The sequence below is a fragment of the Delphinus delphis genome, chromosome 20 (genome assembly GCF_949987515.2).
Source record: "Delphinus delphis chromosome 20, mDelDel1.2, whole genome shotgun sequence".
In the NCBI taxonomy this organism is placed as follows: Eukaryota; Metazoa; Chordata; class Mammalia; order Artiodactyla; family Delphinidae; genus Delphinus; species Delphinus delphis.
Window position 1 is genome coordinate 31,667,047 of NC_082702.1, and position 22,338 is coordinate 31,689,384.

The 22,338-nt window shown below is 48.3% G+C and overlaps 1 protein-coding gene across 4 annotated transcripts in view; it reads left to right on the forward strand.

The window, feature by feature from the left end:
- The window catches only part of NLRC5 (NLR family CARD domain containing 5), a 105,445-nt gene that overhangs the window by 4,042 nt on the left and 79,065 nt on the right, over positions 1-22,338 (forward strand). For 2 of the 4 annotated variants that reach the window (XM_060000216.1, XM_060000219.1), the window contains exon 1: positions 12,445-12,488. The exons of 1 other annotated variant lie outside the window; for it this stretch is intronic. The gene's annotated coding sequence lies outside the window, so the exon portion shown is untranslated. Of the gene's footprint in view, positions 1-12,441; positions 12,489-22,338 lie in introns of those variants that run through there. One more of the 4 variants, XM_060000218.1, reaches the window with a different exon arrangement.

Genomic DNA, 22,338 nt, shown 5'->3' on the forward strand with positions numbered 1-22,338 from the left:
CTGTCATAGTTTCCATCTCTATCTCTATGCTAAACTCTGAATCATTTCTTCAATTATCTCTTTCAATTCACTCATTCTTTTTATAGCTGTGGCTCATCCGTTTACTCATTCACTGAGTTTTTCATTTTAAAATTAATAGTTTTCATTTCTAGAAATTCTATTAAGTTCATTTTTTAAAATTGAAGTATAATTGACCTTCAACACTATGTTAGTTCCAGGTGCACAACATAGCAATTCAGTATTTCTATAAATTACAGAATGATCACCATGATAAGTCTAAGTACCATCTATCACCTGAGTTATTACAATATTATTGACTATATTCCCCATGCTGTACATTTCATTCATGTGACTCATTTATTTTATTCTATTTTTAGCTTATTTATTTTTGGCTGCGTTAGGTCTTCGTTGCTGAGCGCAGGCTTTCTCTAGTTGTGTTGAGCGGGGGTTACTCTTCGTTGTGGTGCGCGGGCTTCTCATTGCAGTGGCTTCTCTTGTTTCAGACCACGGGCTCTAGGCACATGAGCTTCAGTAGTTGTGGACCGTGGGCTCAGTAGTTGTAGCCCACGGGCTTATTGCTCCACAGCATGTGGGATCCTCCCAGACCAGGACTTGAACCCGTGTCCCCTGCATTGGCAGGCAGATTCTTAACCACTGCACCACCAGGGAAGTCCCCATTTATTTTATAACTGGAAGTTTGTACCTCAGTCTCCCTCACCTATTTCATTCATCCCTCCAGCCCCCTGCCCTCTGGCGACCACCTGTTTGTTCTGGGTATCTACGAGTCTGTTTCTGTTTTGTTATGTTTGTTCATCTGTTTTGTTTTTTAGATTCCACGTATAAGTGAAATCATACGGTATTCGCCTTTCTCTGTCTGACTTATTTCACTTAGCACAGTACCCTCTGGGTCCATCCATGTTGTTGCACATGGCAAGATTTCATTATTTTTCATGGCTGAGTAATATTTGTTATACCACATCTTCTTTATCCATTCAACTATTGATGGACACTTAGGTTGCTCCCATATCTTGGCTTTTGCAAATAACGCTGCAGTGCACATGGGGGTGCATATCTTTTTGAATCAGTGTTTTTGTTTTCTTTGGAAAGATACCCAGAGGTGGAATTGCTGGATCACATGGTGGTTCTATTTTTAATTTTTGAGGAATCTCCATACTGTCTTCCATAGTGGCTGCATGAATACGCATTCCCACCAACAGTGCACAAGGGTTCCCTTTTCTCCACATCTTCTTGAGTTTATTTTCAAGTTTTCCTTTTCAAATCTATCTTTTGTTTTTCCCCCCTGGAGCCCTATGCTTTCATTATGGCTCTATTTCTTTAATCATTGAAAAATTAGTTCCTTTGTAGTTTCTTCCATGTTCTCTCATGTCAGAGCCTTGAGGTGCTTATCCTCTTGTTGGTTGTGTTTGCTAGCTCTCTCTCGTGGTTTCCTTGTGTGGCTTGTAATATTTATTTTCTTAGAAGCTCACCTTTAGTGGAATTTGGTTTTTCTGTGGACAGACTCTGCTCCCTGAATCACCCACATTTCCTTAGAGAATAATTTTGCACTTATTACTGCCAGGGACCCCAAAGGTTACATCATTCATTCCTTCCTGGCTTTGTAGGTCCATTTCTCAATTCAGGAAGTCCTGCACCATGCTGGCAGTATAAATACATACATAATTCAGAGCTGCACATCTGAATTATGCTGAACCCGAGCTGCAGGCTCGGGTTCTCAAATTATAGCCTCCCAGACCCACCTTGACGTTTCTTGTGGCTTCCTTTGGTGGGTGAAGTCATTTGGTCTCCTTTTCACTGAGAGGAGGTATTTCCATCCCCCGTCCTCTCACTTCTCTCCCTCTGATAGTGTTAAAACCCCATTTTAGTGTGGTCTGAACCCACATCCAGTGCCTGTCTCTCTGGGCCACCTTACTTATGGTTTTAGTTCTCATTTCCCTCTTCATCTTTAGTATCTGGGATTGTCCCTTTCTTTTGTTTGAGCTCAGCTGTGTATTAAACAAAACATTTCGTTGCAAGGTACCTATTGGTTCAATTTTTTGATGGAGAGAGGTCTCCCTGAGCCTAGCTCAACAGTCTGCAAATCGGAGGTCCTGCCCTCCTGCCCAGGCCACCTCGGGCCGCACTTCCCAGCCCCTGGCTGCCTGTGCACTCTGTGCATTGACCACGTTCCCCACCCACCACAGGGCTTTTGCACATGCTGTGCCCCCTGCCCAGAGGTGTCCCCTCTTCCTTGCCCCATCTGATTACTCCTTAGCCTCAGAGAGGGCCTCCCCATTCCCTAACTAGGTGAGATTTGCTCTCCAGGGCTCTCAAACCACAGCCCGGTGGATCCATCCTTTAAGATGCTCCTCAGGTGCCATTTTACATTTAGTTCTGGGATTATCTGATAAGTGTTGAGCCTCCTGAAGGTAGGGACCAGGTCTGTTGAGCTCTGCGCTGCCCCGCATATCCTCACCCAGGGCTGAAGCATAGTCAGCGTTTCGTGACTATTGTTGCACAAAAGCAACGGCGGCTTCTTTTGGAGGGTGACCATGCGCAGGTCCTTCTGCAAGTTCTTTATGTTGATTCTCTCATTTAATCCTTGCAACAACCCTCGGAGGTAGGTACTATTATTATCCCCATTTTACAGCTGAAGAAACTGAGGCACAGAAGGCCTTTCCACACACTAAGAGGTGGGCAGGGCAAGGGATTACTTCACTATCACACAGGTGAGAAAGCCAAGGGCCAGAGAGGGCAAGAGTGATGCCCAGGTCACTGGCAAATTAGTGATGGGGTGGCCTGGGCCCCAGCCACTGCCCTAGCTGCTTCCTTTTTTTCTCAGCCCTGGGAACCCCGAGTCAGCTTTGTCCCTTTTGTCTCCAGAGGCAGTGGCCACAGCTGTTCTGATGGGCCCCCATCCTAGCCATGGGACCCCCTCTGTGTCTCCCACTGCTTTCCCATAGCTTCCCCGCCAACCAGGCCCAGGTAACTGTCTACAGCCTCAGGATGTGCAAGCTCTACTGTCAGAACAAGGGTATCATGGTTCTCCACTGATGGTATAATTCCCCTCCCTACGCCCAGGCAGCCAACTTTCTGTGGCTTACACTGCAGCAGCAGCATGTGGCATCTTAGTTCCCCGACCTGGGATTGAACCCACGCCCCCTGCATTGGAAGCACAGATTCTTAAGCACTGGACCACCAGGGAAGTCCCTGAGGCTTACACTTGAAGAGGTGAAGTGGGTACAGACAGAGGAAGGCGGGGAGATGGGGAGGCCGGTAGTTGGCAACCCCTCCACAGATGGACCTCTGAAACCTCCAAGTTCTTCTCACTGCTTCTGCTGTGACTGGTTGTTTCTAAAACATGGCTGTCCTCCTGATCATCAAAATCACACAATACAAGTTATGAATGGGGTACACATGGGAGTTTTGACAGTTTTAGTAATATCTTATTTCTTAACCTGGGTGGTGGGACGTGGGTGTTTGGAACATAGGTCCCCAAACCACTGTCCATCTCCATTAGGCCCACATGACTTTCCAAATCCAGAATTTTGTGTATTTTAGAAGGTAGTACAGGTACATGCACACTGGATATATTGCGGGACACCCGCATGGGGTCTGGGGTGGCACCCCACAGTCAAGTCCACTGACATTTCTCTGCATATGAATTTTCACATAAAGCAAGATAAGTACTATAAACAGCCTTCCATCCAAACGGCCAGGTTTGCTGACAAACTTAAGAAAAAAACTTGTAGTCTTCAGAGCGTGTTTGATTTTGTCATTGTAGGTAAGGAATTGATGATCAGTACTACTCCTAATGCCCCTCTGCATGTCTTCAATATTTCTTCATACATGAAACGGCAGACAAAAGTAATGTAGGCACAGAGTGGAAAACAGAGAATAGTATAAGGGAGAAAAACCACCACGGTCATTCACAACCATGGCACATTTGTTGTAACTTAAGAGATTAATGTTGGTATATTGCTATTAACCAAACTCAGACTTTGTTTGAATTTCACCAGTTTTTCCACTGATAGACTTTTTCTGTCCCAGGATCCAATCCAGGTTAGCACACTGCATTTAGGTTGTTTTTTTTTAATCTTTTTAAATTTTGTATTATTTACTTTTTTTTAAATCTAGGAATCTGAAAAGTTTAGAGTACTCTTAACACCCAGCTGTAAACTCCACCTCCCAGAATATCCCATTTCATTTCCCCTCCCCTGACTTTTCTCAGAGTCCCCTGTTGTTTCTGGGTCCTGAGGACTTCCCTTCTTGCTTTTGAGTCTGACTGTGGACATACATGCTTTTTAGGAATCTATTAACCAAGACTTCTATGTACTGGAGTGCTTCCAGAAGGCAGTTTGGACTGGCTCTTAAGGGGCAGGGAGAGAGCCAAGCGCAGGTGTCCTGCCTGGGGAACAGCAGTGACAGGACCGGGGGAGGAAGGAAGCCCAGCGTGGCTGAGGGAAGGGTTGTTTGGGGGTAAAGGAGTTGCAGATCAGGCCAGGAGTTAGGTTGAGATCATGTCAAGGAGACTTAAAGGCCAGAAGGAAGCAGTAGAAGCTCCAGAAGGCTTTGGGGTGGGGTGTGGGAGGAGATGCCTTGGTGGCGCTGGTGCGGGATGGCTGGATTGGGGAGGCGTCAAACTGAGCCTCTGCTAAAATGGTAGAGAGCGGCGTGGCCCTCAAGGGTCAGCTGGACCCACCCCTTCACTGTACAAAGGGAGTTCCAGAGGCTGAGAACTAGAAGGACATTTGATCAAGGTCACATGTCACATTCATATCAGAGTCAACAGTTTCTGTGGCCCCAGCATTTTTATGTATGTATGGATGGATTTTCAACAATATCTGTTGAGTTCTTACTCTGAGCCAGGCCCATATGGTTCATGACTTTGTGAAGCTTATAGTCTAGGGGACATAGGCAGAGATAGATAATATCTAGCCAAACAAAAGACTATATAACCACTAATTGTGCCTGGAGCTATGAAGCAAAAAGGGGTGGGTGGTTGGGTGCTTATACAACTCCTAACCCCAAATCAAGAGGCTATTTGAAAGTTATCTAGTGCTATGGGTCTCAAACTTTGGCCTGTATCAGAATCACCTGCAGGGGTTGTTAAAACACAGATTCCTGGGCTCATCCTCAGAGTTTCTGGTTTGGTGAGCCTGGGGTAGGGCCTGTGAGTCTGCATTTCTAACAAGCTCTCTCCCAGGTGGTAAAGCTAATGCTCCTGGTTGAGGATCCATACTTGGTCTCTGGAATGTAAAAATGCAGCTAAATCCAACTGCCAGCAGATGAAGTGTCACCTTGTTTTGCTGATGGTTTCATTTCGAAGGTGGAGGAAGTGAGCCATGCGGGAAAGTCCTGGTGCAGGTTCAAACCAGGAAGAAGCTGATGGGAATGTGGATGAGTGAGAATCCAGGAGAGGACGTGCCACAGAATCCCCACGCGGCAGGTCCTGGGGAACTCCCTTGTGTTTGTAGAATATCAATGCTAGGCTGACCCCAAGAGTCCCCAGGGTCCACCTCTCCCCACACCTCTCCCATCACTCAGCATAGAGAGTTGAGGGTCCTGGGCTTGGGGGTTGCTCTCTGCTCTGAGGAGGGCCCCTGCTCACAGGGAACCTGGTTTCTCTCCCCAGGATACCACCTGTGGGCTGCAGTCTGCAGGCCTGGGAGCCTTGTAGTTGCCCAGCCTCAAGACCATTGGGGATCTTGGACAGGGGATCTTAAGCAAAAGGTTCTGGAGCGACACCTCACTGGTTAATGCCGGACAGGGCGGGGGTGGGGCGGGGAGAAAGAGGCTACCATTCATAGCATAATTGACATCAGATGGGGTCATCAGTTACCAGGGAAACCAGCAGCTGGGGCGTGTCCCTCACTGACCCGCAGGTTAAGGACCATCAGGAGGGCAGTTGTTTCCCTTTAATAAACTAGCAGGTGGAGCCACTCTGGCCTAAGGATTAAAACAAGCACTAGCTGGGCGGGGCGGGGCGGGGCGTGGGGGGCGTGGAGGGCGGGGCAAATGCGTTAACGTGAGTGGGGTGGAGGTGAAGCGGGATCTGGTCGAGCACGGGATGTACAAAAAACAAGAGAACTTCTCGAGTGGCCTGACCACACACCATCACTACCACCCAGGCCTCCTGCTCCAGGAAGGAGAACTTAAGCCTCTTGGATTCCCAGTATGTCTGCAGAGAGGGGTGAGTGGTTGACTCAGCAAATCCCTCCCTTGTCCCTCTGATGTCAGGCACAGGATATTGGTGGGGAAATATGGCTCCTTCCCTCCAGGACTTAGGACCTGACTTCTGGGGGGAGAAGACTCCTCCTAGAGTCTTATTCAGAGGAAGAGGCACCATGAAGGAGGGAGGGAGGGCATAGCCAGAGGAAGGGCCTGCCCGAGCAAAGGCCTGGTGGCTGGAACGGCAAATCTCATGAGAGAGCTCAAAAGGGCTCTCTGTGGAGGGCCCTAAATATAGACGGAAACACTTGAAATAATTCCTAGAGTTTCTTTTCTGGGGGATTGGGAGCACGATGGAGGGCCAAATTCTCATCTTTTTGACTTCAGGATTAAACTGACTTTTCCCACACTGACCAAGGTAGGTGGTCTTGGGTGCACCTGAAGAAATGAGCGCCACAGCGGGACTTCCCAGGCCGGCCAGCGGTCAAAGCTCCGCACTTCCACTGTAGGGGGCAAGGGTTCTCGGAGTGCGGCCAAAAAATAAGCCCCGTGTACCTCATGTCTTAAAGAAAGTGGACACAGAGTCCTAAAGGAAATCAGGCAACGGGACCAGATGATCCCTCTCTTATCTTGTGACCCTTCTGCCTGTGTGTCTGTTGGGACGACGCTGAGATTACAGAAATGGAACCCTGGTGGTGTGGATTAAGGGGGCGGGGAGGGCAGGAGAGCGCTGGCCAGCTGGCCGCTCGCCGGGCCTTGGTTCCTTGGAAGGGGTGCAGTCACAGCCCTCCCCAGGGCCTAGGAGGGACCACTCGGGAGAGGTACCATTTGGGGGGTGGGGACGGGAAGAGAGGGTGGGTTGAGGTGGAGTTTTTCATGGGCATATAGATGAAGGCCCTGCAGGCTGTGGGGCCGTCTGCCCCATGGCTCACCTCTGTGCCCCAGGGAGCACTCACAGTGGGCTTGTCATCTGAGGAGCAGTGTTGAGTCTGCCCAGAACCTCCTGTGGACAAGGGTCACCACAGTGGGCACCCCTGAGGTCATGTCTCGAAAGTCTGGGCTGGAGGAGCTTTGGGGACACATGCCTGACAGGGAGGCTCTCATTCATCTTCTAGGCCCTTCCCAGGCGGAGCTGCAAGTGCCCCTGGTTCTCCAGTCATCGAAGCTTAGCAGTCCTGGGTCCCCTTCCCTCAAGGCGCCTCCTCCTGTGGGTGGCAATGCACACCCATGACTTGGCCAGAGCGTGGATCCCTGTTCCTGCTTCACTGGAGAATATTGTCTCTGCCACCCCACGGATAGCTCAGCCCCCCTTAAGGGCACGGGTCTCCTAATGGCGCCTGATGTGGCAGGAAGAGCCCTGGGCTGGGAGGCTCGTTCACGCCCGGCCCCGAGCCTCAGTTTCCCTTCCTATAAAATGAGAGAGTTAGACTTGATGATCCCCAAATTCCCTTTCCATGCTGACCTTGTAGGGTATTTGTCCACATGAGATGACTCTAATGGCGGAGTCTCAGGCTCCATTACTGGGGTGTGCAGGGGGTATTCTGGAGAAGGCTCTGCCCAGAGCTTTCTGTTTCCCCACAGGATACGCTGAGCTGACCCTGCTGTCTTTTTGAATATCTGCCTGTGCGTGTGGCTTTGGTAGAGAGAAAGGGAGCAGGAGCTGGCTGGGTTTCTTTCTTTTTCTTTTTCTTTAAGGAGAGGTTTTTTAAATTAATTAATTAATTTATTTATTTTTGCCTGCATTGGGTCTTCCTTGCTGCGCGTGTGCTTTCTCTAGTTGCGGCAAGTGGGGGCTACTCTTTTTTTTTTTTTTTTTGCGGTAAACGCGGGCTTCTCACTGTTGTGGCCTCTCCCGTTGCGGAGCACAGGCTCTGGACATGTAGGCTCAGCAGCCATGGCTCACGGGCCCAGGCTCTCCGCAGCATGTGGGATCTTCCCAGACCGGGGCACGAACCCGTGTCCCCTCCATCGGCAGGCGGACTCTCAAACATTGCGCCACCAGGGAAGCCCGGGGGGCTACTCTTTGTTGCAGTGCACGGGCTTCTCATGGCAGTGGCTTCTCTTGTTGCAGAGCACGGTCTCTAGGCGCACGGGCTTCAGTAGTTGTAGCACGCGGGCTCAGTAGTTGTGGTGCAGGGGCTTAGTTGCTCCACGGCATGTGGGACCTTCCTGGACCAGGGCTCGAACCCGTGTCCCCTGCATTGGTAGGCAGATTCTTAACCACTGCGCCGCCAGGGAAACCCTGGCTGGGTTTCTTAGCCTCCCCATCGGTCAACAGGAAGCGTCTCTCAGACCATCTCTCTTCCCTCCCCCACAGCACTGGGCCCTCTTCCCCACCCACCCACCGAGGTCCCATCTCCTGTTCTGACCAGCTTTCTGTATGGGGTGTCACCCATTCTGTGTTCCATGTGGTTCCAGTGCTGGATAGGAAATATGGGACCATAGGGGCTTCAGATCCGGAGGATGGCAGGGAGGGTAGGGGCCCTCACAGAGGTCTGGTTTCTGGTAGAAGAGGAGGAGGATGGAGCCTCTAAAAAGCAAATCAGACTTTAACATGGAAGAGTAACCTCGTATGAGCACCAGCCAGACCACCTTATGATGCGCAAAGCGTGTCTTCTTCCCACTCAGGCTAGAATACAGAAGGTTTCTTTCTGCCATCTCAGTCTTGGGAGGTACCAGGCTCCAGGGAAGGTGTGTGAAGAAAATCCCTCGCTGCCACATTGGCCAAATGGAAGGGGGAAAAGCATAGGAAGACACTGGCATGTGCAGAGTCCCTAGGAGGAACCATAAGAGAGTCAAGAAACTTAAAGGAGGCCGGAGTAGCACGGAGAGCAAAGAGGAGAGGGAGAGAGAGGAGGTCAGGGCCCACACCATGAAGGTGCAGAGGGGGCCTGGCCTTTATTTTGACGGGCAGGAGAGACGGTCAGGAGGCAGGATCTGGGGTGGAGCTTCGCAGAGGGACACGTCTTCAGGTTTGGGAAGACTTGAGGGGAAGGCACCATCTTCTGAGCCCGGTTCCTTCCTCCTTGGTCCCCTCTAAATGCTCTCTTGGGCCTATTTCTCTTCCTCCCTCAGGGTCCAAAGAAAGGGTCTGACCCACTAAGCTGACCAGGAGTGCTCCTGGGGGCTGGAAGGCAGGGCCCCTGGCACAAAGAGTCAGAGTGGTTTCACCAGTCCCTAAGTCCTGAGTCCAACGTGGAAATTCCAGGCCTTGGGATGTAAGCCTCCAGGATAGTGACACCAGTTGGGAGACTCACTCCACTCAAGAGAGCACCCCCAAAAGGGTTGGGAAGCCCAGGCCCCCAACTTGATGCCCCAAGGACAGTATCAGGATGACCTGGCAGCCCCAGGCAGCTCCTTCCCCAAAATGAAAACTTTCACCATCACAAGGGGCAGACAGAGAGCTTGCTTGGAGTCTTGCGGACCCCAGCCCAGCTGGGACCCTAGAAGGCCCTGGGGCTCATTTCTGCTCCAGAAAGGTGCAGCCCCTCAGCTTCCTTTGCCGCCCCAGGCGCCGGAGAGCGTCTCAGCCAGGTCTGCACAGGAGGACTTACAGACGTGGAACCCCAGAGCTTGCCAGGAGAGCACCAACTTGCTGGACCCCTCCCAGTCCTGGCCCTTCCATCCAAGCCCAGAAACTCAGACCTAGGCCTACGACAAAAGACCAGGAAGTCCCCCAGCATGGGTGGGGGCATTTGCTGTTTCCTCCAGGGAGGAAACAAGGGCTGCCCAAGGCCAGGTCCTGTGGAAGCACATCCTGCCCCCTGGGCTGCTGACCCAGGACGGGATAGGCCCCTGGTATTCTGGACCAACCTTGGGCAATGGGGAACGCAGAGGGAAGGCTTGGCCTTCAAATCTGGGTCCAAAGCCCAGTATCCTGAAATACTAATTTTGGGTCCCTCTGTGCCTCAGTTTCCTCGTCTGTTAAATGGGATGATAATAATACCTTCCACATAGGGTTCTGGTAAGAACTGTGTTAGCCTAGAGGGAGTATCACATGGTGGCCAAGAGCAGGGGTTCTGGAGCTGCCCTGCCTGGGTCCAAATCCCGGCTCCTGTGCTGCTAGCTGTGTAATCTCGGCATGTTACCCTCTCTGTCTCTGTTTCACCTGTAAAAATGGAGATAAAAGGGCTGCCGTGAGGATTAAAGGAGCAAGCCCATGTACCCAGAACACTCTCTAGTATGTCCTCAGTGCTCACAAATGCCACCTATTGGCTATACTCCACAGAGATGGTACTTGGCACACAGAGGTGCCCAGTAAATGTGGGCTCCATCCTCTGGTCCCCGTGACTCTCACATCTTGTGTTTCCTACCCCCAAATCCAAACACCCAAGATTCCCTTTGATCTCCCACCAATAAAATCTTATTAGCTTGTTCACACTCAAGTGTAAATGATGGATGGCCATTTAACTTATACCAGAGGAGCATATGCACGCCTTCAGCCAAAGGAGCAATGTGCTGATGGTGGACTCCAGGCCACCGGCCGGGCTGGGGGTAGGGAGCATTTGGGAAGGTAGCTCTCCCAGAGTGCTTCAGTGATAACCACCTCAGCAGGCCAGGTATCTCCAGGTTGGAAAGGGTATTGGGTTTAAGACCCAGCTCTGCTCCTGATTGCTGTGTGACTTTCAGCAACTCACTTGACCTGTCTGGATCTCAGCTTCCTCATCTGCCTAATGGGATAACTTGTCTTCTGCCATCCTCAAGGGGCTGTCCAAAACTAAATGCATCTGAAAATGGTCTGCCTTTGTCTCTCAGGATTGTGGCTATTTGTCCACGTGTCCATCTGCTCTTCTCAGCCTGGATAGGGAGCAGGTGTTCAGTGAACATGAGCTGAACTGCAGTGCACATCCTGATCTTGGGGCATAATCCCTCCTGTGCACCCAGTCACAGCCACATTCGCATTCTCATCCATTCCCCACCATGCCCCGCAGTGGCCCGGGGAAGCTTGGAATACCCCATTTAGCAGATGAGGAAACTGAGACCTGGGGAAGTCAGGGCATTTACCTGAAATGGTGGAGCTGGTCATCACCCACAAGCACTTGGCTGCAAAATCCGTGCTGTCTCGTGATTTCTGGATATCAGAGTTGGTGCTGGAAGGGGAGCAGTTTCCCTTCTCACAGGGACGTGGGACCAGCAGAAGGAGACAAAAATACAAGGACACCTATCGGCTTCAGGCACAGCCTACATTAGCCTGAACTTTAGGTCATCAGATTCTCGTGACCTCTCTGCGTGGAGGGGTTCTTATCCTACAGATGGCAAACTTCAGGCTCAGCGAAGTAAAGGCATTTGGCCAGTAAGCTGAAGAGGAGGACTTGAAGCCAGGGGTGTCTGACACTGATGGTTGTGCCTGTGACCATCACCATGCAGTGCCCTCACCCACACTCACACACACCCGGCTGGCTTGAGAGGCAGGGGGATAGAAGAGCTGGGAGTGGAAGCTGCTGCACTCTGGGGATGTCGTGGGAAGGTGGGCGGATGATCTTCCTAGAGGGCAGACCTGTCCACGGGGATGGATGTATCCTCTGCAGGACAGGAGCTCCTGTCCCCGGAGGAATGCAAAAAGCCAGGGAGGTTGTAGTCAGCTCTGAAAGGGTAGTGGACTAGTGGCCACTCAGGACTGCTGCTGACCCCCGCCTGGGGGAGGCTTCTCACCCTCCTTCTGCTTCTCCTCCTCTTTGTCCCATCTCTTCCTCATCTCTGCCTGTGTCCCTTGTGTGACTTGGACAAGTTCCTTCACCTCTATCCTAAATTCATAGCGTTTAACACCGTCCAAAGGGCCAAGGGCTCAGTAAAGGCAATTATGGTCATTTTTCTTTTCTCCCCTCCCTCCATCCTGGAGAGCACTGAGGAAAAGGAGGCTGGACCCCCTGGGTTCTAAGTCTCCTCCTGCACAGCGAGCATCTCCTTCCTGTCCTGTCCCATACCGTCTTAGTCTCCAGAGAGGCAGGGAGAGCCGAACTCAGCCCGGGGTCTACTGGCGCGACCCGGGTGTGCCAACCCTCATCCCTTCGCCTCAGTATCGCATCCAGGAAAGGGGCGAGCGCTCCCCGCGTCCCTTGGTGCCGTCTCTGGGTGTCCTCCGTACAGGTGGCTGAGCTCCAAGAGGCGCGGGACGCGGGCCCTGCAGGAGGGCGTGTGCCGCCCCCGCCCATCCCGCGCTCGCGCCCTGGCCGGGGCACCGAGAACCCACGTGATTTCCCGGCAGAGGCAGCCGGCTCCCCGCGCCCGTCGCCAGGCTGCTCTCCGCGCCTACTTTCAGTTTCGTGCTCAGTGCGGCGAAGCCGGGAGCGCAGCTGGGAGCGCAGCCGGGAGCGCAGCCGGTGAGTGCCCACCACTTCGCGGGGCAGCGGGACTCGGCTGGGGCGAGCTGCGCAGGGAGGTTCGGGGTGCAGACGCCGCGCGGAGCGGGGAGGAGGGTATGCCAGAGGACTCTGGAGCTGGACGTACCCATGGCCAGGTAGCTGACCTGATGGATGGTCGGGCCGACGGACGGCTGGACTGATGAACGGGTGGGCAGATGGGGCGCCGATGGCGGGGGAGCGCTCAGCCTGCCACCCTGCAGAGTTTGGGGGATGAGTTTCGAGCCGCAGAGGAAAGCAAGTCTGGGTCACCCGGGTTGGGTTTCTGGACGCGGCTGCGTTCCCGCTCCCTCCCATTCCTCCCCACCTTCGCACCGCTCCTGTCACCTCCTGGAGCTTCAACTTCTAATTGTCTTTTAAATAATTCAGAAGTCCCCGCTGCTCATTGCGTGGGACTTTTTAGCCTAAAAGCGCTTTTTATGATGGACAGTTCCAAACATGTGCAAAAGTAGAAGGAATAGGGGCTCCCTGGAGGCGCAGTGGTTAAGAATCCGCCTGCCAATGCAGGGGACACGGGTACGAGCCCTGGTCGGGGAGGATCTCACATGCGGTGGAGCAACTAAGCCCGTGCGCCACAACTACTGAGCCTGTGCTCTAGAGCCCGTGCTCCGCAACAAGAGAAGCCACCGCAGTGAGAAGCCCATGCACCGCAACGAAGAGTAGCCCCCACTCTCCGCAACTAGAGAAAGCCCGCGTGCAGCAACAAACGCAGCCAAAATAAATAAATAAAAATAATAAAAGTAGAAGGAATAGAATTAGGTTGAGCTGTACAAATATGTCAGTTTTGATATAACCAAGCCCCACGTAACCACCACTTAGGCTTCAACAGTCATCACCCCAGACCAGCCCAGTTTCGTCCCTACCACACTTCATTTTGAAACAGATGGCAAACAGACACAGCAGCATCTCAACTGAACTTTCCCACAATGTACTAAAGTAAGGAGATTTTAAAAAGACATAACCACAATACCATCAGCATAACTTTAAACATTTTAACAGTAATTCCTTAATGTCAAATCTCCACAGGCTATTCCTGATGAGCGTTTTAACCTCATAAGTAATAGATGAACACGTGGGTGCCCTTTTGTTTACATGGGTGTCGTTTTGCAACTTGCTTTTTGCGTTTCCAAGTCGTTTTCAGCCATTTTCTCACCCAGGGGGCCAGGACCTGGAGTTTGCTGGGATGGCCATTTGGGGAGGTGCAGGGAGGCCCCCCACCTTCAGCACCGTTTGCATCCATTTTATACATCGGGGTTCTTATGTTCCCTTTTTAAGAGGTTGGGGGTTCTGCAGGCTTCAAAAGCAGTTTGAAAACCAGCACTTCCAAGCCTCCCAAACCTGGGGATGGCAGGAGGTAGGGTGTACCCGGGGCCAGTACATGGAGCCTCATCCCTCCAAATTGCTTTTCTTTCTAAGAAGCAGTAAAGCTCGGAAAGCACTAGGCTTGGTCTCTTACCAGAGAACAGAGCAGGGGTGAATCTGATGATTTCATGGTGCATGCAGGCCCCCCATCCAGCGTGCTTTCCTCAAATCTTACCGATAGCACCGAGTGGTCATTGATTATGCCCACCTGCCTCCCCTCCAAAGCACAGCGCCAGGACTTCCGTGGTGGCACAGTGGTTAAGAATCCACCTACCAATGCAGGGGACACGGGTTTGATCCCTGGTCCGGGAAGATCCCACATGCCACGGAGCAACTAAGCCCATGTACCACAGCTACTGAGCCTGTGTTCCGGAGCCCGTGCTCCGCAACAAGAGAAGCCACCGCAGTGAGAAGTCCACGCACCCCAACGAAGAGTAGCCCCCGCTCGCCGCAACTAGAGAAAGCCTGCGCAGCAACGAAGACCCAACGCAGCCAAAAACAGAAACAGAAACAAAAAAACAAAGCACAGCACCAGCTAGATTGGAGCCTGGCGTGGGAGGCAGAAGGACCAGGGCTCTCAGCACCTTGAATTTGCTTGGTGACCATGGACTATTTTATCTCTCAGAACCTTGGTTTCTCATCTGTAAAATGGGGATGATAACATGTCCTTCAACGTACCGCACCAGCATGAGGAGTGATGGGTCCTTGACGAAAGCAGACAAGCGGAAGGGAAAGTTCCTTGGAAGAGTTTCCCAATACGCTTGGCCATATTCCTCCACCAGATACAGAGGTGCCTGGATGTTTGTAGGGCCAAGTCAGTCTCCTTACAGCCAACACATATACCCACCTCCCCTCTGAGAAAAATTCAGCCAAATTACTTAGTATGTCTTCCCCTGTCTGTTACGGATTGAATTGTGTCCCTGAAAAGGATACGTTGAAGTCCTAACCCCTCTACCTCAGAATGTGGCTTTATTTCGCACAAAGGTCGTAACAGATGTAATTAATTAATTAAGATGAGGTCATACTACAGTAGGTGGGTCCTTAATTCAGTATGAATGGTGTCCTTATAAGAGAGGAGGCCAGCACAGGAAAATCGAGATACACGGGGAGAAGACAGCCATGTGACACAGGCAGAGATTGGAATGAGGTATCTACAAATTAAGCAGGTCCAAGAACTGCCCAGAAACCACCAGAAGCTAAAAGAGACATGGCAGGGCCCACCCCTAGAGGCTCCAGAGGGAGCATGGCCCTGCCCACACCTTGGTTTCAGGCTTCTGGCCTCCAGAACTGTGAGAGTATAAATTTCTTACATTTTAATCCACCCAGTTTGTGGTTCTTCGTAGCAAAGCTAGGAAACTAATTTGCCATCCCAGAATCTCTCCTCTGCTTTCCACAGAGTCCCACTAAGGATTAAGCAAATTAAATACAGGTGCAAATACTTTGTAAAAACTTTTTGGAGGCCTTTTAAGGATGTAAACTACGGGTTTTCTTTACCGGATCTATTTTTTGAGTGTTGCTGGTAGCCCAAAGTCTATCTTGGATGAAACTCAGTCTGCAAGGCAAACACCCAAATGATTTGAGAAGGAAACAAACAAACAAAAAGTGAAAAACTGATCAGTCTGATGGTTAGTGCAGGCTGTCTGGAGAAGGGAAGGCTTTTGGTCCCTCAAACCACCCTGAAGATCATATCTCTGTCATCGACTGCCCTTAAAACCAGGAGGAAGTGGTGAGGCAGGCAAGCACTTGGTTATATGTGGGACTTGTTACCCATAAAATAAGCATGCTTATGTAACCTGTATGCCATCTGGGGTTTCCTAGATCCTTGAGAGCTGGGTGAAATTGCCATGAACCCCCATTATGCTCCTTTGGGGGGCCCTAAGTATTTTCAAGCTCTCTGTGGATCTGGAAGGTGGAGATGAATGTCAGAGTAGTGCTTCTGGCCATCTCTGACCCCAGACTCTTCTTCTGCTCTGCAGTCATCCTCTCTCACTAGTAGAGCAGGGCATGAAACCAGTAGGTTTCCTGGGGTGAAAAGATGGGAGACCTGCGGAAACCTGAGTTCACTCGTTTACCCTGCCTGTTTCAACCCTGATTCTCTGTGATGGGACTCCTGCTACATCCTGTGAGTCACTCCAAAGTCTTCTGATAAATTCCCAGACACAGGAGTCTTTCCCAGAAAGGTATTTAGCAGCCCTTCTGGCTGGGATGCCTCTGACATTTGGCAAAGGAGAACCTCAATGAACTCGAGGGAACGTTGAGTTCACACTCAGATGACCTCTATTCTCAGTTTGCTTTTCTTCCTTCCAGACTTTTTTCTATATGTGTATATTCCTATATGTGTATATTCCTATCTTTTTTAGTGGACTCATAACATAAAAACGAAAATGGAATTAACACTTTTTAAATAACATGGAATTATGTATTAAAGGAAGATTAAATGCTATGATATCCTTTTTTTAATTGTTTAGTTTTCAGTAGCTAGTACATTCACATAGTACAATAATATAAAACAAATAAAAAGATATGTAATGGAAAGTAAGTCTCCCTCCCTCCCCAGTCTCCTGGACACCTGATAACCCTTCCTGAAAACAACCAATGTTATCAGGTTCTTATGTCTCCTTCCAAACACAGTCCAGGTGGGCACATGGAGATATATATATATATATATATATATATATATATGTGTGTGTGTATATATATATATATATATACACACACACACATACACACACACACACACACACATATATATCCCCTTCTCACAAGTGGTAGTATACTGTATGTAGTGTTTTTTATCTTGTTTTTTTTAATTTAATGTAATTTGGAAATCTTTCCACATCAAAACAAAAAAATCTGCCTTTTTTCTTTTTCTTTTTAACAGCTACATAGTATTTCAGTGCGTGGCATAATTGATATAACTGTTGTTGGGCATTTAGGTTGTTTCTCATCTCTTGTTATTTCAATCAGTGCTGTAACAAATATCCTTGTTCAAGCATCGTTTTTGCCTACGTGAGAATAAATCTTTAGGGAAAACATCCAGGAGTGTGTTTGCGAGGTCAAGGGGAAAATATGCAGTTTGAACTTTGATAAATCTGGCAAATTACCCTCCTTAAGTGTTGTACTAATTTTCACTCCCACCAACATGTATGAGGAGGCCAGCTTCCCACCCATTCCCCAACACATGTTATCAAACTTCTCCATATTTGCAGATCTGGTAGACAAGTAATGGTGTCCTATTTTTTTTCATTTCTCTTATTATGAATGATTTGGGGCATCCTTTCAAATATTTAAGGCTCACTTATAGTTCCTTTTCCATAAACTGTTCATATCCTTTGCATACTTTTCCATTGAGTTGTTGGTGTTTTTCCTATTGAGCTGTAAAAGCACTTTACATATTAAGGAAATTAGCTCTTTGTAGTATGAGTATACTGTCATCTTAAGTGGCTGCATAGTTGTCCAAAGAATGGCTGAACCGTAATCTTTGTTAAACATTTAATTGGCTCTTGTTTTCTCCTACTACATATGGACTGTTTCCTCTGTTTTATATAAAAAAAACAAGACGTAACATTTTAATTCTTTCCATAGCCCTTCCCAGAATTCCTCTCAGGGAAGGAAGTATTTCTGGAAAAATACCTTGATAGGATTGGGGTGGGTGGGGCCTGTGTGCAAAGAGGTCAGCAGGGACCGGGACATGTCGGGGCAGGGCAGACTCGTGGCATGGAGCATGTGTATGTGCTGGGAGTGCCATATTTGCCCCTGAAAAGAAGGAAGAAGGAGAGGGGAGAGAAGGGAGGATGAGGAGAGGGTGGAGAGAAGGTAGGCCACACAGGAAGAAGACCCCCAGAAACTTCTTGGGGATAGGATAGCCAAAGGGCATTTTCGCTAGGGTGATGCCCCTACTTCCTGCGAGGTGGGTAACTGACAGCACAGACTCCAGCACAGGCTCCATTCTGCAACCATTAACCCGCTCAGCACACATTTGCTGAGTTTCTACATGCCAGGCCCTGCACTAGGTACTGGGCTACAGCTAGGAGTACGACAGAGTCCCTGCCCCGGGGAGCTGATGTGCCAGCAGAAACAGACAGTACACAAGTACACAAAGATGTGCGGTAGACATCAGGTAGTGGTGACTATGGTGCAGGAAGACAAGGCAAGCGAAGGGGCAGGCATGCTGGGGGCAGAGGGAGGGTTGTGTTTGGAACAGAGAGGCCAGGCATGACCTTTTCATAAGGGGCTCTTGGGACAATTGAGGGGAGTGAGGCAAGGAGTCGTGAACCATGATGGTGCCTGGAGTGGAGAAGGGAGGGGAGGAGGGAAGGGAAGGAGGGGTTGTTAAACTCACAGTTGTTTAAGCCTCTTATGAGTGAATTTTTTACCTGTAATTTAACAAAGGGCTGGACCTGGATCAGGAGCCCTCTGTCCGAGGAGCGCTGCCTGTGGGGAGGCCGTAAGCTGCCCCAGGCCATGGTATTTCAGGTGGCTGTCTGAGCCAGTTCATCTGTAGCAGGAAAGATGGGACTGCCCAGGTTGACGTCCAGCCTTGCGGTGAACATCCTGGTGACCAGAGCTCTGCTCGCAGTCTGGATGGTTTCCTTCAGCTCCACTCCCATATTCTAAAGCGATATATGGACTTTAGTTTTATTTTTATTTTTTTTATTGTGTTAAAATACACATAAAATTTCCTATCTTAACCATTTTTAAGTGTACTACAGTTCAGTGCTTTTAAGGACATTTACGTTGTTGTGACTCCATCACCACCGTCCATCCCCATGACTCTTTTCATCTTGTAAAACTGAAATCCTATGCCCATTACCCAGTAACTCCCCATTCTTCCCTCCCCCCAGCCCCTAGCAACCATCATTCTACTATCTATCTCTATGGATTTGACTACTCTAAGTATCTCCTATAGGTGGAATCATACATTATTTGTCTTTGGGGGACTGGCTTATTTCACTTAGCTTAGATGTCCTCAAGGTTCATCTATACTGCAGAATTTCCTTCCTTTGAAACACTGAATAATATTCCATTGTGTGTATAATCACATTTTGCTTATTCATTCACCCATCAATGGACACTGGGTTGCTTCCATGTTTTACCTATTATGATCAATGCTGCTATGAACATGGGTGTACAAATATCTCTTCAAGGCCCTGCTTTTAATTTTCTTGAATATATATCCAGGATCCAGGGTCATAGGATAATTCTATTTTGAATTTTTTGAAGCACCTCCATACTGTTTTCCACAGCACCTACACCATTTTACATTCCTACGAAAAGTGTACAAGGGTTCCAGTTTCTCCACATCCTCACCAACACTTTTTGTTTTCTGGTTTTTTGATAGTTGCCAACCTAATGGGTGCGAGGTGGCATCTCATAGTTTTGATTAGCATTTCCCTAATGATTAGTGACGTTGAGCATCTTTTCATGTGCTTATTGGCCATTGGTATATCTTTGGAGAAATGTCTGTTCAAGTCCTTTTCCCATTTTTGAATTAGATTGTTCTGTTGTTGTTGAGTTTTAGGAGTTCTCTCTATATTCTGGATATTAATTCTTATCAGATTTATGTTTTGCAAATATTTTTTCCCATTCTATGGGTTGCCGTTTTACTCTGTGGGTAGAGTCTTTTGATGTATGATTTTTAAAATTTTCATGAAGTCCAATTTTTCTGTTTATTCTTTTGATGTCTGTGCCTTTGGTGTCATCTCCAAGGAATCACTGCCAAACCCAGCGTCACAGCTTTCATCCTATGTTTGCTTCTAATAGTTTTATTATTTTAAGTCTTACATTTGGGGCCTTGATCCATTTTTGTTTTTTGTTTGTTTGTTTAAATTTTTATTTATTCATTTATTTTTGGCAACGTTGGGTCTTCATTGCTGCATGTGGGCTTTCTCTAGTTGCGGTGAGCAGGCTTCTCATTGTGGTGGCTTCTCTTGTTGTGGAGCCCGCCTTCTCTAGGCGCGTGGGCTTCAGTAGTTGTGGCACTTGGGCTCAGTAGTTGTGGCTCATGGGCTCTAGAACACAGGCTCAGTAGTTGTGGTGCATGGGCTTAGTTGCTCCGCAGCATGTGGGATCTTCCCAGACCAGGGATTGAACCCGTGCCCCCTGCATTGAAAGGCGGATTCTTAACCACTGTGCCACCAGGGAAGTCTCCCTTGATCCATTTTGATTTAGTTTTTATATATGGTGTGAGGTAAGGGTCCAACCTCATTCCTTTGCATGTGGATATCCAGTTTTCCCAGTACCATTTGTTGAAAAGACTGTCCTTTCCCCATTGAATGGTCTTGGCATTCTTGTCAAAAATCATTTGACTATATATGTGAGGGTTTATTTCTGGGCTCCCTATTCTGTTCCATTGGTCTGTATGTCTGCCTTTATGCCAATACCACACTGTTCTGATTACTGTAGCAAGTTTTGAAATCAGGAAATGTGAGTCCTCCAGTTTTATTTTTTTTTTCAGGATTGTTTTGACTATTTGGGGTCCCTTGAGATTCCATATGAATTTTAGGATGTGTTCTTTAATCTCTGCAAAAAAGAAGTCATTGGGATTTTGATAGGAATTGCATCGAATCTGTAGATCACTTTGGGTAATATTGACTTCTTTTTTTAAGGAAAATACGTTTTTAATTTTAGTTTTAGTTTTTTAATATTTACTTATTTATTTGGTTGTTCCAGGTCTTAGTTGCAGCTCTCCAGCTCCTTAGCTGTGGCACGTGGGCTCCCTAGTTGCGGCAGGCAGCCTCCTTAGTTGCAGCTCACCAGCTCCTTAGTTGCAGTTCGCCAGCTCCCTAGTTGCAGTATGCAGACTCCTTAGTTGTGGCATACGAACTCTCAGTTGTGGCATGCATGTGGGATCTAGTTCCCTGACCAGGGATTGAACCTGGGTCCCCTGCATTGGGAGCATGGAGTCTTAACCACTGCGCCACCAGGGAAGTCCCAATATTGACGTTTTAACAATAGTGAGTCTTCCAATCCATAAACATGGGATATGTTTCCATTTATTTATGTCTTATTTAATTTCTTTCAGCAACATTTTGTACTTACATTGTACAGATCTTCCACCTCCTTGGTTAAGTTAACTTCTAAGTATTTTATTCTTTTTGATGCTATTATAAATGGAATTGTTTTGGTTATTTCCTTTTCAGATTGTTATCTTTCATATTTAGAAACACAACTGATTTGTTTGTGTTGACTTTGTATCCTGCTGCCTTGCTGAATTCATTTATTAGTTCTAACAGGTTTTTTGTGGAGTCATTAGGGTTTTCTACATAGAAGATCCTGTCATCTGCAAACAGATTATTTTACTTCTTCCTTTGCAATTTGGATGTCTTTTATTTCTTTTTCTTGCCTAATTGATCTGACTAGAACTGCCAGTTCTGTGTTGAATAGAAGTGGTGAAAGCAGGCATCCTTGCCTTTTCCTGATCTTAAAGCAAAAGCTTTCAGTCTTTCAACATTGAGTATGATGTTTGCTATGGGTTTTTCATATATGACTTTTATTATGTGGAGTAGTTTCCTTCTATTCCTGGTTTGTTGAATTTTTTTTTTTATCGTAAAAGGGTGTATAATTTTGTCAAATGGTTTTTTCTGCATCAATTGAAATGATTGTGTGGGTTTTTTCCCTTCATTTCGTTTTTGTTTTTGGTTTTTGGGTTTTTTTGCGGTACGCGGGCCTCTCACTGTTGTGGCCTCTCCCATTGCGGAGCACAGACTCCGGATGCACAGGCTCAGCGGCCATGGCTCACGGGCCCAGCAGCTCCACGGCATGTGGGATCTTCCCGGACCAGGGCATGAACCCGTGTCCCCTGCATCAGCAGGCGGACTCTCAACCACTGCGCCACCAGGGAAGCCCTCCCTTCATTTTGTTGATGTGGCATATTACATTGATCAATTTTCATATGTTGAACCATCCTTGCATTCCAGGAATAAAGCTCACTTGGTCATGGTGTATAATCTTTTAAATTTGATGTGCTGAATTTGGTTTGCTAGTATTTTGTTGGGGATATTTGCATCATTGTTCATAAGGGATATTAGTCTCGAGTTTTCTTTTAGTGTCTTTGTCTGGCTTTGGTATCAGGGCAGTGCTGGCCTCCTAGAATGAGTTAGGAAGTGTTCTTCCTCATCAGTTTTTGGGAAAACTTTTGGGAAAAGTTTGAGAAGGATTGGTATTAGTTCTTTTCTAACTTTCTGGTAGAATTCACCAGTGAAGCCGTCAGCTCCAAGACTTTTCTTTGTTGGGAGATTTGTTTTATTGCTGATATATCTCCTGACTAGTTATAGGTCTATTCAGATTTTCTACTTCTTTGTGATTTAATGTTGGAAGGTTTTGTGTTCCTAGGAATTTGTCCATTTCATCTAGGTTATCCAGTTTGTTGACATACAATTGTTCGTAGTATTCTCTTACAATTCTCTTCATTTCTTTAGAATTGGTAGTGATGTCCCCACTTTCTGAT